General features: G+C 35.9%; 1 pseudogene; it reads right to left on the reverse strand.

Moving 5' to 3' along the window:
• Positions 1-3,797: 3,797 nt before the first annotated feature.
• LOC110907719 lies at positions 3,798-12,835 on the reverse strand (annotated as a pseudogene).
• Between the last annotated feature and the right edge of the window lie 1,400 nt (positions 12,836-14,235).

The raw sequence follows: 14,235 nt of genomic DNA on the forward strand, positions 1-14,235 counted from the left end.
ATGCACAAGGTATATTTGGATCCATTTTATATTATTATATATAAATCACAAATCTGATTTCTCATTTACTTTTTCATCTAAACCTTCCCACCACCCCCCCCCCCCCGCACCACCACCTCTGCACGACCCCTGTTGCACCTCCTAATCTTTTTTCTTTTTCTCTCTCATTTAAAACCTTCACGTATTCGTTTTCTTTCTCTCACCAAAGACGCAACAAGATCTAGTTTGTTTTCTTTGTATATAATAAACCTTTCCAAATTCGTTCCCTTTCTCTCTAGATTTGGTTATTGGCCGGAGAGGAAAAAGTGGGGGTGTGTTGTTGGTGGTTACAGACAGCTGAAGGGGTCATGGTGAAGATGGTGTGAGGTCGAATATGTGGAGATGGTGGTTGTTGCAGAGATGGATATATAATTAGTGGAGGAAACATGGTTTGGGATGTGGATGGCACTGAGAATGATTGTGGGGGTGGCGTGGTACGATGGTAATGGCTATGAAATTGGTGGCCAGGGGTGGTGTTTGTGGTGGGGGTTTATGTTGCTAGGGGCGGTGGCTTGTGGTGACGGGGGATCTGAGATTTGATGTGGTGATGACAATGGTGTGGTGTTTGGTGGACTAATGGTGGTGGTGGTGATTGTGTACGGTGGTTGTGGTGAGTTATGGTGGTGGTGGAATAATTATAGAGAGAAGGGAGAAAAATAGAGAATGTGAGAGAAAGATAATATCTAGATTTCATTAATTATTAATTTCAATGCATAAGAGTTTTTTATTCTTTTTCACAAAATAGCTAAACTAACTTGGTTAACGTATTTCGTTATGAATTTAGACTCTGATAGTTACAAATTGAAAAATCAGGTACTCAAGTTAAAAATTTGGACTTTAGACTCAGGTAGTTTAAACTATCAACAGGTACTCTAAAAAGGATTAGTCTATCTTTATTCAAATATTACATTTATACTTTATATATATGCCTAGTCTTTATTAAAGAAAGTCGGATAACGAAACACAAATAACTGCTTCCACTTTGTTTTTTTAAAGACGAATTTAAACCAATTTATGTAATTTCACATAGAAACTCAAGAAGAAATACCATGCATTTGGACCTACATAAGAATCCATGCTTGATTATTAATTTATTCATGAAAATAGTTAATTTGAACATGATGCCCAATATTCAAGATCGGCATATGGTCAAGTATGTTTAAATCAAAAATGATAAATATGTGTTGGAAAATTTGGATGACTAAAGCAAATAGTTTATCGGTTTCATGTGCTTCAAAATTGAGAGACAATGTGTACAAAGATAGCATCAAGAGACCGACAAATTGAGAATAGACCACACTTTGTGGTACCAATAATCATTGCATTCCCATTTTCTATTTCTTTATTAAAAACTAATTTAACTTTTAGCCCATAATAAATATTTTTTGACAGTAATTCATAGAACGTTTCCGTGATTTACCTATAATTAAGTTTTATTATTTAAAATTTACAGTAAAAAAATTAGTGCATGTCCAATCTTTTTATATGATGTATTTTCCATGGAATATAGATAAAATATATTTTAAATGTGTTATTTTTTTAATTTCATGTTTCACCATAAGCTCACAAAATGATATTAATGTCTTACTTGGAATGATGATAATAGACAAATATGTAATTTACATTTAGAAAACCTTTTTGAATAATAACAAAAACACATGACAAATGGGGAGGAAAAAAGGCAAGTGATATCAGTGGAAAAGCAATTCTCTTTGTGTCAAATCTCTTTAAAAAAACACAAAAGCAATATGAATGTCAATTCAATATTAAAGGTGAGCTCTCATTCTCTTTGTTGCTTTTCATATTGTTTAAATAGTTATTACTTTTTCAACAATTTATTTAATTTTATTTATATATTCTGGTAAATTAGTACATATTAATTACTCATGTTCTAACATACTTTGTGTGTCAGTGCAAAACTCAACTCTAATTCCTATTAACAACATTCTTATAACTTATTTGAACATAAAACAGATGGAAAACGATAGGTTAGTCTTAAGCAATACGTGAAACACGCAAACTAGAAAACCTTTCAAAGTGATCAATACATGTTAAAATACAGGATACCTAAACAAAATTATAGTTCCATATTCTTAACCACTTTTGTAAACCATCGCCTACAACCATCATGAACCGCTCCCTAAAACCACCATCCATTGTCACCATAAACAACTACCACTTGGATGCTTCGGTAGATAATCTTCCTGTGTCTCCTTTTAAATAGCAACTTCATGAAATAACAACTTTAGGAATTAGGATAAACTAGTAGTTGGCGGCACGCGTTGTAGTGAGGGGGCGTAAAACTATACAACCAACATTGCAGGGAGGTGTAAAACTATGATGAGTAGCAACCGAACAACGACCAAAACCAGAAAAAATGTAAAATAAAAACACGAATTTCTAAAACCGAGTGGCTCACGTGACGTAAAACGTAGATGAAGTTGAATTTATACTGACACGTATTAGATAGTAGGGGGTAAAAAAAACTTGAGTGACCAAATGTGACAACCAAACACCATACTAAGTAACAACCGAACGACGACCAAATTAAAGAAAAAACGTAAAACAAAACTAACAAAAAAATAAACTTATTTAACATTTATAGCAAAATAATAAAAAAAACAAAAAAAATATAAAATAATAAACCTATGAAAAAAACACAAAACACAAAAAAGACAAAGAAAAAAAAAGTATTCATACAAGAATTACGAACATAAGTTTGGGCCCAACTTCTAGTAGTTCAGGACTTGAGGTCCAGTTTCATTTTATTTTCATCGGCTTCCAATACCCAGCTTGAGACTACGTCTGATTAAAAAAATCCTGGTTGGGCTTGGACCGATCTCAAGCCCAGAAATAGCTTATACTTATGTCGCATGCATTATCTTTTTGTCGCTGTCAGTTGAAAACAATTCCGTGGGATTAGTTTAGTTGTCTATCTTGTTTATTAAGTTCTTAATCCAACTACTCAAATAATAAAATAACTTGCAAGTTATTTGTTTAATTTACAAAAAAGGTTCTGGATAGTTATTATTTGACTATTAAGTGATAAAAGACTAGTAGAATACAAAATTCCAAAGAAATGCAAGGCAAATAGGATGCGGCGTTCAATCATTTGATCACTAATAATGTGCTTAAAATTAAGACTGATTCAGTCCGTTGTAGTTTTCAACCTATTTTGACTAGCCCAAATTTTACATAATCCATTATTGCCCCACGTGACGAAGGTTCTCCTGAATCCGCTAATGGTCTTAAGGTTCATTTACATCACAAATGTTGAAAAACTAGATCACTCTAGAATGATCCTAACTGTTTGAAATTTTGATACATAATAATATATTAGTAGAAATCAATACCCTATATCCGCCTGTAGCAAAATGAATCAATGTTGTGGGTATTTGGTATTGACTTCTAAATACAGACTTGGATTATACTTCATTAACTTACTTTGTAAACTGGACCAAATCCCAGTTTGTTCTAGATTAAAAAGTTGTATATAGCCAAAGAAATTTTGATAAGAGAAACAATGGTAGTTGTATACTCATAAATCACATCTGTATAACTAAAATTAAACAAATGAACATGGACACGTCTGTTCACCGTTCATATAATAATATATATTATATGAAGACATGTTTCTTTGGTGTTTATTTCCGGTTTGTAAGTCCATAAGTTTTAACCATTGAATGTGCTTGGGCAGTTGGTTTGTGTAAGGCTTTTAAACAAATCAAATCACTTCATTGAACAGTTGGAACTCTATGTGCTGCAAGTCTGCTCAATTATATATAATGAACTCAGTGAAGTTGCAAATAATTATAAGTTTTCTAGAAGGTTTATACTTTAATAAATAATAATCTAATAATATCATCCTTACTTGGTTGACAGAAACTTAATTGAAGTAGAATCCATATTTCGTATACCACTCACTGAGAAGTGGACTTGTATGAAATTACCAAGCATCTACTTGTGAAACTGTGACTTCATTGACTAAACCCAAAGGTTGTGTCATGCTTGAGGATGACTCAACTTCATGCTTAGTCACTTCTGCATAATAGCCAGGTTGGTTTGGAAAAGGCAGTGCACCCTCACCACTCAACATGTGAACCACAGAAGACATATTTGGTCTATCGTCTGCATGGTTTTGCACACATGATAAACCAACATGTATTGCTTGAAGCACTTCGGATGCAGTCCATGAGTCCCCTAAGGCAGCATCAACCAGTTCTTGTGGCTTGTCTTCCTCGTAGAGTCCCCATGCCTAAACCACACATATAAAAATTCAGGCTTCTACTATCTGGTTGGTATCTCCAGATTATATTCTTTTGACTAAACTTACATGCCCAAGAAGGTTATCCTGGTGACCTTGATAAGTGAATCCTCTGTTTTTCTTCCCACTCACAATCTCTAGCACCAAAACACCAAAGCTAGACACATCTAATTTTGCTGAGAAATTCCCATTTGCTGCATACTCCGGAGATATGTAACCCCTAAAACACATAACACATTGGGAGCCAAGTAATTATCTAAAGTATAATCAACAGTGTGAGTGATAGATACTTACAGTGTACCCACAACTTTGTTTGTATTGGCTTCAATCTCATATTCTTTGAACATTCTAGCCAAGCCAAAGTCTGATATTTTCGGGTTCATATTGTAATCAAGCAAAATATTGCTTGCTTTTAGATCTCTATGGATTATCTTAAGGCTGGAATCTTGATGGAGATACATAAGTCCTCTAGCAATCCCATTTATGATGCGGAAGTGTCGAGGCCAGTCAAGTAATAAGGAGTTGTTTTCATCTGCCACAAGTTTAATTTGAATATATTGTTACTTCGTAATACATGGTTTAACGTTTAAATAGATTTGTGGTCTTATATAATCTTGAGAAAGCCTAACTAAATAACCAATAGTCCAAGCTTTTGTTGGGCATGTATTCATAAATCAACATCATTTCGTCTCCTTGAGCACAATATCCCAAAAATTTCACATGGCTTCGTTCTGGAACTCAACAAGTCCTTGCCTTGATGTCTTTGACAGCCTCTTCACGGCAATTTCTCCTCCCTCTTCAAGCACACCCTGAAGAACAGGAAGTAAACTATTTGGTAATGCTTTCTCAGATTTTTCATGCACTTTTTGTGTGAAGTAAATATTTAATATCATTACAAAATATGATTTATAAGTACATGTTTTAAGGCGAAATTTATCTGGAGTGTTTACCTTGTAAACTTCACCAAAACCTCCTTCCCCTAGCTTATTGTTGATCGAAAAGTTGTCTGTCGCCTTAGCTATCTTATCCAAGCTAAATATAGGCAGCTCCAAATCTTGGTTCCCATCATCGTTTATGAAAGCTTATTTAATTGTGAAAACAAAAATAGTACAATTACTTGAGCATAGACTAGATCTATACATCTATACAAAGAGAATATATACATGCCAATTTTACATATAGTGCTTGGTAGATATAGTGGGAGTTAGAAAGGGATTTGGGGTAAGCGGTTACATAACCGTAGTTGTCTACTTAAAATTGGTTTGGTTCTGTGTTGAAAGTCTATATACTATACATATAGTAAATAGTGAAAGCATGGAAGTTTCAAGGAAAAAGACTTGTTACCTTCACCTTTATCATGTGGTTTCTTCTTCTTTCTCCAAGCATATAATATGAGTGCAAAGGTGATCAGAACCACGACAAATACAATTGGCAAGGTCACTATAAGATGTGATTTCTTCTCGTCTCCTTTTCACCCAAACAAAAAGTTAGTCATAATAATAAAAGGCTCACAGTTTCACTTTTTCAGCGAAAGCAATAAGTACTGCCCTTTTGCGAGTTGCTTATTGTCATGAGATAATATTATAATGTTTGAGTGACTATGAAATACAGGTACATATATTAAACTTAGGAGGTATAAGAGCATCATGGACTGTCACTAACATCTAACTAGAATTGATAACGCATACTCGATCAAAGCAACAAAAAATGCACTTACGAGTTAATATAGTGCTGTTGGATATTTTTATATAGATATCTTGCCCTGAACCATCTCCTAGCTCAGCCTCTCTGATATCAACCAGCTCACTAAGCCACATTACGCATCCGCTTCCACCATCTCTAATATCAGTATTTGCATAAGCTTGAACTTGTGCCCAGTTTCATTATTCAAGGGTATTTTGTGCTTACACCCATTTGACCAATTATTAACATACCATTTTTCTGGCACCTTAGGTTCAAATCCTTCTAAACACGTACACACCGGGTAACTTCTGACGTTACAGCTTCCGTATGTACCACATAAACCATAACTTTTACACTCATCATCGAAGAGCGTTGTATTTCTTCCATGATTGATTATTATTATTCCAAACAAACTGTCGAAATCCGCCTTCATAATTCAGAATCATTTTTGTGAAAGACGAATTGTTTAATAAAGTAAACATGATGTACATCTCTTCTTTTTTGTAAACAAATTCATGTTCAGATACATTGTTTTGTATTAGACCATTCATCCCAGTAAAGCCCAAACCATTCGCAGATCCAACCCTTTGTTGCGATTCGCCTATCGTATTAGTGATATATAACTGCGGATATCCATTTACGTCCATCGAAACTGTATAAGAACCTGGTGAAGGATCAAGACGAGTTGTCCATGATGTCAGGTTCCTATGTATCCCTGTTACAAGGTCCACACCAAGTTTCATTCCTGGTAGCCAAGTGTTTCCGGGGTGATCAAAGCTTTCCCAGATGAAGGCTCCAGTAATATTATCTTTGATGACGAGATTCCCATTGTCCAACAGCTGTGCTACTGGACTAATGTTTGCAAGTGTTTTGGAGGGTTGTGATGACCAAATTATGGTATTGTTAACATCGACGAGCTGTAGAGTTCCGTTGTCAGTGAACTTGAGCGTGCCCATGGGATCGGCAAAGGGAACTTCTCTATTGGCAACCCATACGACGGTACCATTCTCACCTTTCTTGTAATACATTATCCCCAAGTAGCGTAAACTTTGCTTCCTGGTGAAGAAGCCCAACTCAAAGTTTGCTGAAACAATAGTTTCATCTCCATCTTTAAGTATCTGATTTGGAAGTAAGGTGTCTGCTGCACTACTAGTTTTCAGGATGAAAAGTAGAGCACATGAGCAGTAGAACCAAATCATGTTGAGACTTGAGATCGACGCTCCAACGAAGCTGATACTGGCAAGTACTGTTTTTAAAGCATTCAAGTCTTGAGTCAATGTGTTGGTACGATTAATTACTTCTCAAAAGTCTTGGTCTTAGGCATACTGTAGATATTAATAGATAAGAAGACTTAAAGGAGACTTTTCCATCCATCAAATGAATTGAAGTTGGGTTATTCATTTTGGGCCCATGTTTCACCGTCCTGTCAGGGTAGGGACTAGGGGGTACCCAAAAAGAACATATTCTTTAATGGGTGCAAACGAGTTCAACTAGAAAAAAAGCTTGAACGAGTCAAGTTTAAATGAGCTCGAACATAAAAAACAAGCTCGTTTGGTAAATGATTCCGAGCCCGAGCTTCACTTATGAAGCTCGAGCCGGATCGCGAACGACGAGCCCAACGTTTATTTATTTTTTCATTAATATATTACATGTATATTTAAATATTAATAGTTATTATTTATTAATTTATATAAAATAACTAAATTTAATATAAATTATAATTAAAAATAATAATTAATAAATTATAATTACCCGTTAAGGCTTAAGGGCATGTTTTTTCGTGCTCGGACAGGGTATATGAATTCTCAGGGCCGGCCCTGATTAAGGGCAAGTGATCTGATCAGCAAGAGCATGAAAACCGATTCGGATTAGCAAGAATGAAAGTTAGCAAGAAACCGGAACCGTACAGTTCATGTAGTAAGAACCGAGTCGCTTGTGGCTTGTAGCAAGTAGAAGGTTAGCAAGTAAGATGCAAGATCCACAAGATTAGTAAGCAAGAATAGCAAGTTTTGGAAGCAAGTCCACAAGAAATCCGATCAACCAAAGCATGTTGATTAATTAGAAGCAAGAAAGAACACAAGCAAGTAGCAAGAACCGACATCAAGATTATGGGGGTGAATGTTGGGAATAATCTTGATTAATCGGGTGTGAGTCGGGTTGACGGATACGGGTCGCGGAGCTAATTGTTTTGTTTAGATGGGTTATCAATCAGCTAATGTGTCATGGGTAAGAAGTTGTCAAAAGTTGAGCGTGTTTATTGGAGGAAGTTTGAAAAGATGGACGTTGTGGCTAGTGAATAAAAGGAGTTCATTGTAATATTCTTTTAGCATGCGCCTGTTACTTTGTTTATTATAAACAGTAAGGTTTACTTGTTTTGTCATGCACCATTCACTTTCATTCAAATAAAGCACTGAGTTATAAAGTTTATTTGTTTATCATTTTGCTTGTACGTGAATGTGTATTGAGTGTTTTATGAGGACCAGCTAGTCTGCTCAGTTATAATGAAATTAGTGTAATTCCAAATGAATATACGGTTTACTACAAGGTTTATAATTTAACAAAATTATAATCTAAACAAGTCATAGGTATTTGATAGACAGGATCTTGGGTTGGAGGTGCAGGGACTGCTTGAAATAGAAGCCAGATCTTTCCTATTCCGTTCCCTGACAAAGGAAATAAAAAGGCACCATCTCGGGATGCAAATCAGGTATTGTTTGAAGCACTTCTATGTAATTACCGAGCATCTAGTTGTGTAATTGTGAAGTCATTAACTGAACCCAAAAGTAGTAGCATGCTTGAGGTAGACTCGACTTCATGCTTAGTCAGTTCTGCATAATAGCCAGGTTGGTTTGGCACAGGCAGTGCACCGCCACCACCCAACATGTGAACCACAGAAGACATATTTGGTCTATCATGTGCATGGTGTTGCACACATGATAAACCAATATGTATTGCTTGAAGCACCTCCGATGCAGTCCATGAGTCCCCTAAAGCTGCATCAACCAGTTCCAGTGGCCTTGCTTCCTTGTAGAGTCTCCATGCCTGAACCATATATATTAAAATTCAGGTTATTAACCGGTAGCCTCAGATTATCAGCCTATATTCTTTTTATTGAACTTACATGCCCAAGAAGGTTATCATGGTGACCTTGGTGAGTGAATCCTCTGTTTTTCTTCCCACTCACAATCTCTAGCACCAAAACACCAAAGCTAAACACATCTGATTTTGCTGAGAAATTCCCATTAGCTGCATACTCTGGAGAAATGTATCCCCTGCAACACATTGGGAGCCAAATAGTTATTAAAGTATAATCATTAGTGTGAGTGATAGATACTTACAGTGTACCAACAACTTTGTTTGTATTGGCTTCAGTCTCATATTCTTTGAACATTCTCGCCAAGCCAAAGTCAGATATTTTCGCGTTCATGTTAGAATCAAGCAAAATATTGCTTGCTTTTAGATCTCTATGAATTATTCTAAGGACCGAATCTTGATGTAGGTAAAGAAGTCCTCGTGCAATCCCGTTTATGATGTGGTTGCGTCGAGGCCAGTCAAGTAATGAGGAGTTGTTTTCATCTGCCATAGGTTTGAATATTTTGTGACATTATATTACAAGGTTTAAGGATTAATCAAGTTTGTGATCTTATATAATCTTGAGAAAGCCTAACCAAATAAAAGATAGTCCAAGCTTTTGTTGGGCATGTATTCATAAATCAACATCATTTCGTCTCCGTGAGCACAATATCCCAAAAGTTTGACAAGATTACGATGCTGAAGCTTGGCAATACACATGGCTTCATTCTGGAACTCAACAAGTCCTTGCCTTGATGTCTTTGACAACCTCTTCACAGCAATTTCTCCTCCCTCTTCAAGAACACCCTGATGACCAATTTTTATCATTTCTGGTAATGCTTTCGCAGATAAAATTTCCTTTTTCATGCACTTTGTGTGAATACATAAAAGTAAATATCTAATATGATTACAGAACAAGATTCATTAGTACATGTTTTAGTGCATAGTTTAATTGGGATCGAGTATTTACCTTGTAAACTTCACCAAAACCTCCTTGCCCTAGCTTATTGTTGATTGAAAAGTTGCCGGTGGCCTTAGCTATCTTATCCAAGCTAAATAAAGGCAGCTCCAAATCTTGGTTCGCATCATCGTTCATATGAAAACACAAATAATACAATTACTTAAGCATAAACGAAATCTATACACATATATATAGTGAAAGCTTGAATTTATCAAGAAGTACTTATTAAATGTTAAACGTACCTTCACATATATCATGTGATTTCTTCTTCTTTTTCCAAGCATATAGTATCAGTACCAAGATGATCAGAACTACCACAAATACAACTGGGAAGGTCACTTTAAGATGTGTTTTCTTCTTGTCTCCTTTTCAACCAAACAAAATATTAGTTAATGCCAGGTTCTAAATTGCCAGGTAAATCACATTCACATTATTAGTATTTTGACCAATTACAAATTATGAGTTCAGAACTGGACTGGAACATTTTGGCCGGACGAGGAACAGCTATATAACCGGCCCAATTGGCGATTTGAATCGTCTTATTACAAACCGTTGGATTGTTTGGACTGAATTCCAATATTTTTAAATTTTTTCTTTCTAAAATATTCATCAAGCATAATAATAGTTACAATAACAATTTGGGACCAGAGAAGAGAAAATTACTCATTTGACGAACGTTTTTGTTGTTATTTGCTTCAAAATTTTGCAAGGGTGCTTTTGAGTCTGAAGTTTTATCTTAACTTAGTAACTTTGAAATTAACTTAAAATCCACGATGAAAGTTTTTCTTGGTAGCTCAAAAATTTGAAAATATATAGGTCTCACGGTTTCACTTTAAACCAATGTGAATGGTGGCTATAAGACTGTCTGTTGTCGGTTAACTAGGATGGTGTTAACGAGCCACGTTACCCGTTAACGGCCAGAACACCAAATTGTTGACTAACAAACTTACCAAAATTGTCATTGACCCTTTTATTAATCAAATTAATAAATGCATTTCCGTCGTTATGATTGTATTTCTTTGCTGAGAACATGTAGCTTATTGTCAAAAAAATAATATTATTAATTAGGGTAGGGATAGTGTACATTAATTTAGAAGTGCGAGAAGTGTATTATAACACTATATAACACCATATAATCACTGTATAACACAATCTAACACCATATAACACCATATAACACTGTGTAACACTATATAACAATATATAACACTATACATCTATCATAGACATGCTATCAGACAAAATATAGTGTTATATTTGTTATATAATGTTATATAGTGTTACATAGTGTTATATTGTGTTACATAGTGTTATACGGTGTTTATATGGTGTTATATATAGTGTTATAATACACTTCTCACACTTCTGGATTAATGTACAGGATTCTTTACCTTATTAATTATATGTTTGAGATGTAACCATGAGATGCAGATAGGATATATTATTAGGCATAAATGACTAGCCCTAATATCTACTAGATTGGATTACATGACAAAGCAATCACAAATGCACTTACCAAATGTAGGATTGGCCATTTTTATATAGATATCTTGCCCTGAATCATCTCCTTGAGGAGCGTCTCTGATGTCCACCAGCTCACTGAACCACATTATGCATCCGCTTCCGCCATCTCTTATATCAGTATTTGCATAAGCAGTACACGAGACGTTACCTGTGCAAACATTCTCACACTCCCCAAGGGACATGGTACTGTTGAACCACGTATCCCTTGAGTCGGGCAATTTCAGGTTGCTAAACTTGCTGAAGTTATACCCAGTTTCATTATTCATGGGTATTTCGTGCTTACACCCATTTGACCAATCATTAGCTGACCATTCTTTAGGCACCTTAGGTTCAAATCCTTCTAAACACGTACACACTGGGGAATTATTAATGTTACAGCTGCCGTAAACACCACATACACCGTAAATCTCACATTCGTCCTGGAAAGGCGTTATATATTCCTCCCATTTACTACTATTCCAAACAAACTGCCGAAAGTTGCCTTGGTAATTCAACATCATCCTTGAAAAAGATGAATTGATTAGTGAAGTAAAATTGATGTATATCTCCTCTCTTGTTTTGTAAACGGTTTCAAATTCATAGAAGCCGCTTTGTCCCTGACCACGCATCCCAGTAAAGCCCACACCATTCGCAGATCCAACCCTGCGATGCCAACGGGATTTATCTTTCATATCTGCGATGTATAACTGCGGGAATCCATTTATGTCCATAGAAACTGTATAAGAACCTGGTGAAGGATCACCACGACTCTTCCACGATGTCAAGTTCCGCTGTATCCCCGTTACAAGGTCCACACCGATTTTCATTCCTGGTAGCCAAGTGTTACCAGGGTGATCAAAGCTTTGCCAGATCAAGTCTCCAGTAACATTATCCCGGATGACAAAATTCCCAGTATCCAATAGCTGTGCTATCGGATTAATATTTGCGATTGTTTTGGAGGGTTGGGATGACCAAATTAAGGTGTTGTTGCCACTGAAAAGCTGTAGAGTTCCCTTGTCAGTGAACTTAAGCATGCCCATGAAACCGGCAAGCGGAATGTCTCTATTGGCAACCCATACAACAGTACCTTTATCAACTTTCTTAAACCATATCCCCAAGTACCGTACATTTCGATACCTACTGAAGAACCCCAGTTCGAAGAATTCGTTAGCTGAAACAATGGTATCCCCATCTTTAAGTGTTTGATTTGGAAGTAAGGTGTCTACTGCACTGCTAGTTTTCAGGATGAAAAGTAGAGCACATGTGCAGTAGAACCAAATCATGTTAAAGCTAATGTTGGCATTACAGTTAATATTTACTCCTATATATATATACACACATGCAAATATGCAATGCATCACCCTCCAGAACCATTAATATTAATTGGTATTTTCTAAGCATTTAAGTATAACGTATATTGACTTTGAGTCAGTCTTGTGTCCAGCATTGGTCACCTTTACCATACTTTCTAGATGACAAAAGGAACGTGGTTGGCGTTATAATTGATCTCCCCCATTGCGTATAGATCAATCCAAGAAGTTGATTAAGATTGAGCTTAAGTTTTGGTTAAACGGCCCTACTATTCCAAAACCAAAATTAGCGACTTTTTTGAATTAATCAATTGAATTTGGGTCGGCCCAATGTTTTGGCCTCGGGAAATTAAGCAGTTGGAATTGTTATCGTTCTTTAAAGACTAGGTCGTTGTCTGCCGTGAAAGAGGCGGTAAAATGACAGGATTTGCTTGGAAAGCTTCATCTTCTGCAATTTTAGGAATCTTAACAATGACCACACGTCACGGTTGTTGTTGTTTGTTGAAAGTTCTCAAGTAGTTTGTAAGACCATGCATAAGGTTAATTCAAATGATTCATGTACTTTACTTTTCTCCATTTTCATCGTGTTTGACTACTAAAATAATATTTTGAGTAAACTGCAATTTTACCCCCTGGGGTATAAGCTAATTGGCACTCTGACCCCCTCTAACGAAATAATTGCAATTTCCCCCAACGTTGTTGTTCTGTCGCACATTTACCGCCTGCCGTCAGTCAAAGGTTGTTTGACTGTTATAGGTAAGGGTATTTTGGTAATCTTACCCTATATTTATTATTATTATTATTATTATTATTATTATTATTATTATTATTATTATTATTTATAATAATCAGTTATCAATTCCTGTTTTAGTTCAGATCTCCTCTTTCGTTTCTAGGGTTTTGCAGATCTCCTCTTTCGCTCCCCTTACCATTGAACCAGTAGGATTCAGATCTTAATTCTCAACAACAATCACATAATCTTATCAACTTCATCAATGGCGATTTCAAGCGAGTTGTATCCTCAGAAATCCCTTCAGTTTGAAGCGATGGTGGCGATACTTAATTGCACGCACCGAGTCTCCGTTCAAGAAGCGTGCCGTGATCTATGAACGAGCATTGAAAGCATTACCAGGAAGCTACAAGTTATGGGTACAAGAAGCGAGCCGTGATCTATGAACGAGCGTTGGGTGTCACCGGAGTTCCGCTGGGTGATGAAAGGTAATGGTCGTGTGAGATTTGTGGGTTTAATTTTGTTAATTTTTGGGTTTAATTTGGGTTTCGAAATTTGTGGTGTGGTGAATTTGGGTTTTAAAAAATATTGAATTGCAGGGTGGAGGTTACAGTTGTGGTGATTTGGGTTACATTTATGGTTTTAATTTTGATAATTATGGGGGAATCTGGAA

The sequence above is a fragment of the Helianthus annuus genome, chromosome 14, assembly GCF_002127325.2.
Source record: "Helianthus annuus cultivar XRQ/B chromosome 14, HanXRQr2.0-SUNRISE, whole genome shotgun sequence".
In the NCBI taxonomy this organism is placed as follows: domain Eukaryota; kingdom Viridiplantae; phylum Streptophyta; class Magnoliopsida; order Asterales; family Asteraceae; genus Helianthus; species Helianthus annuus.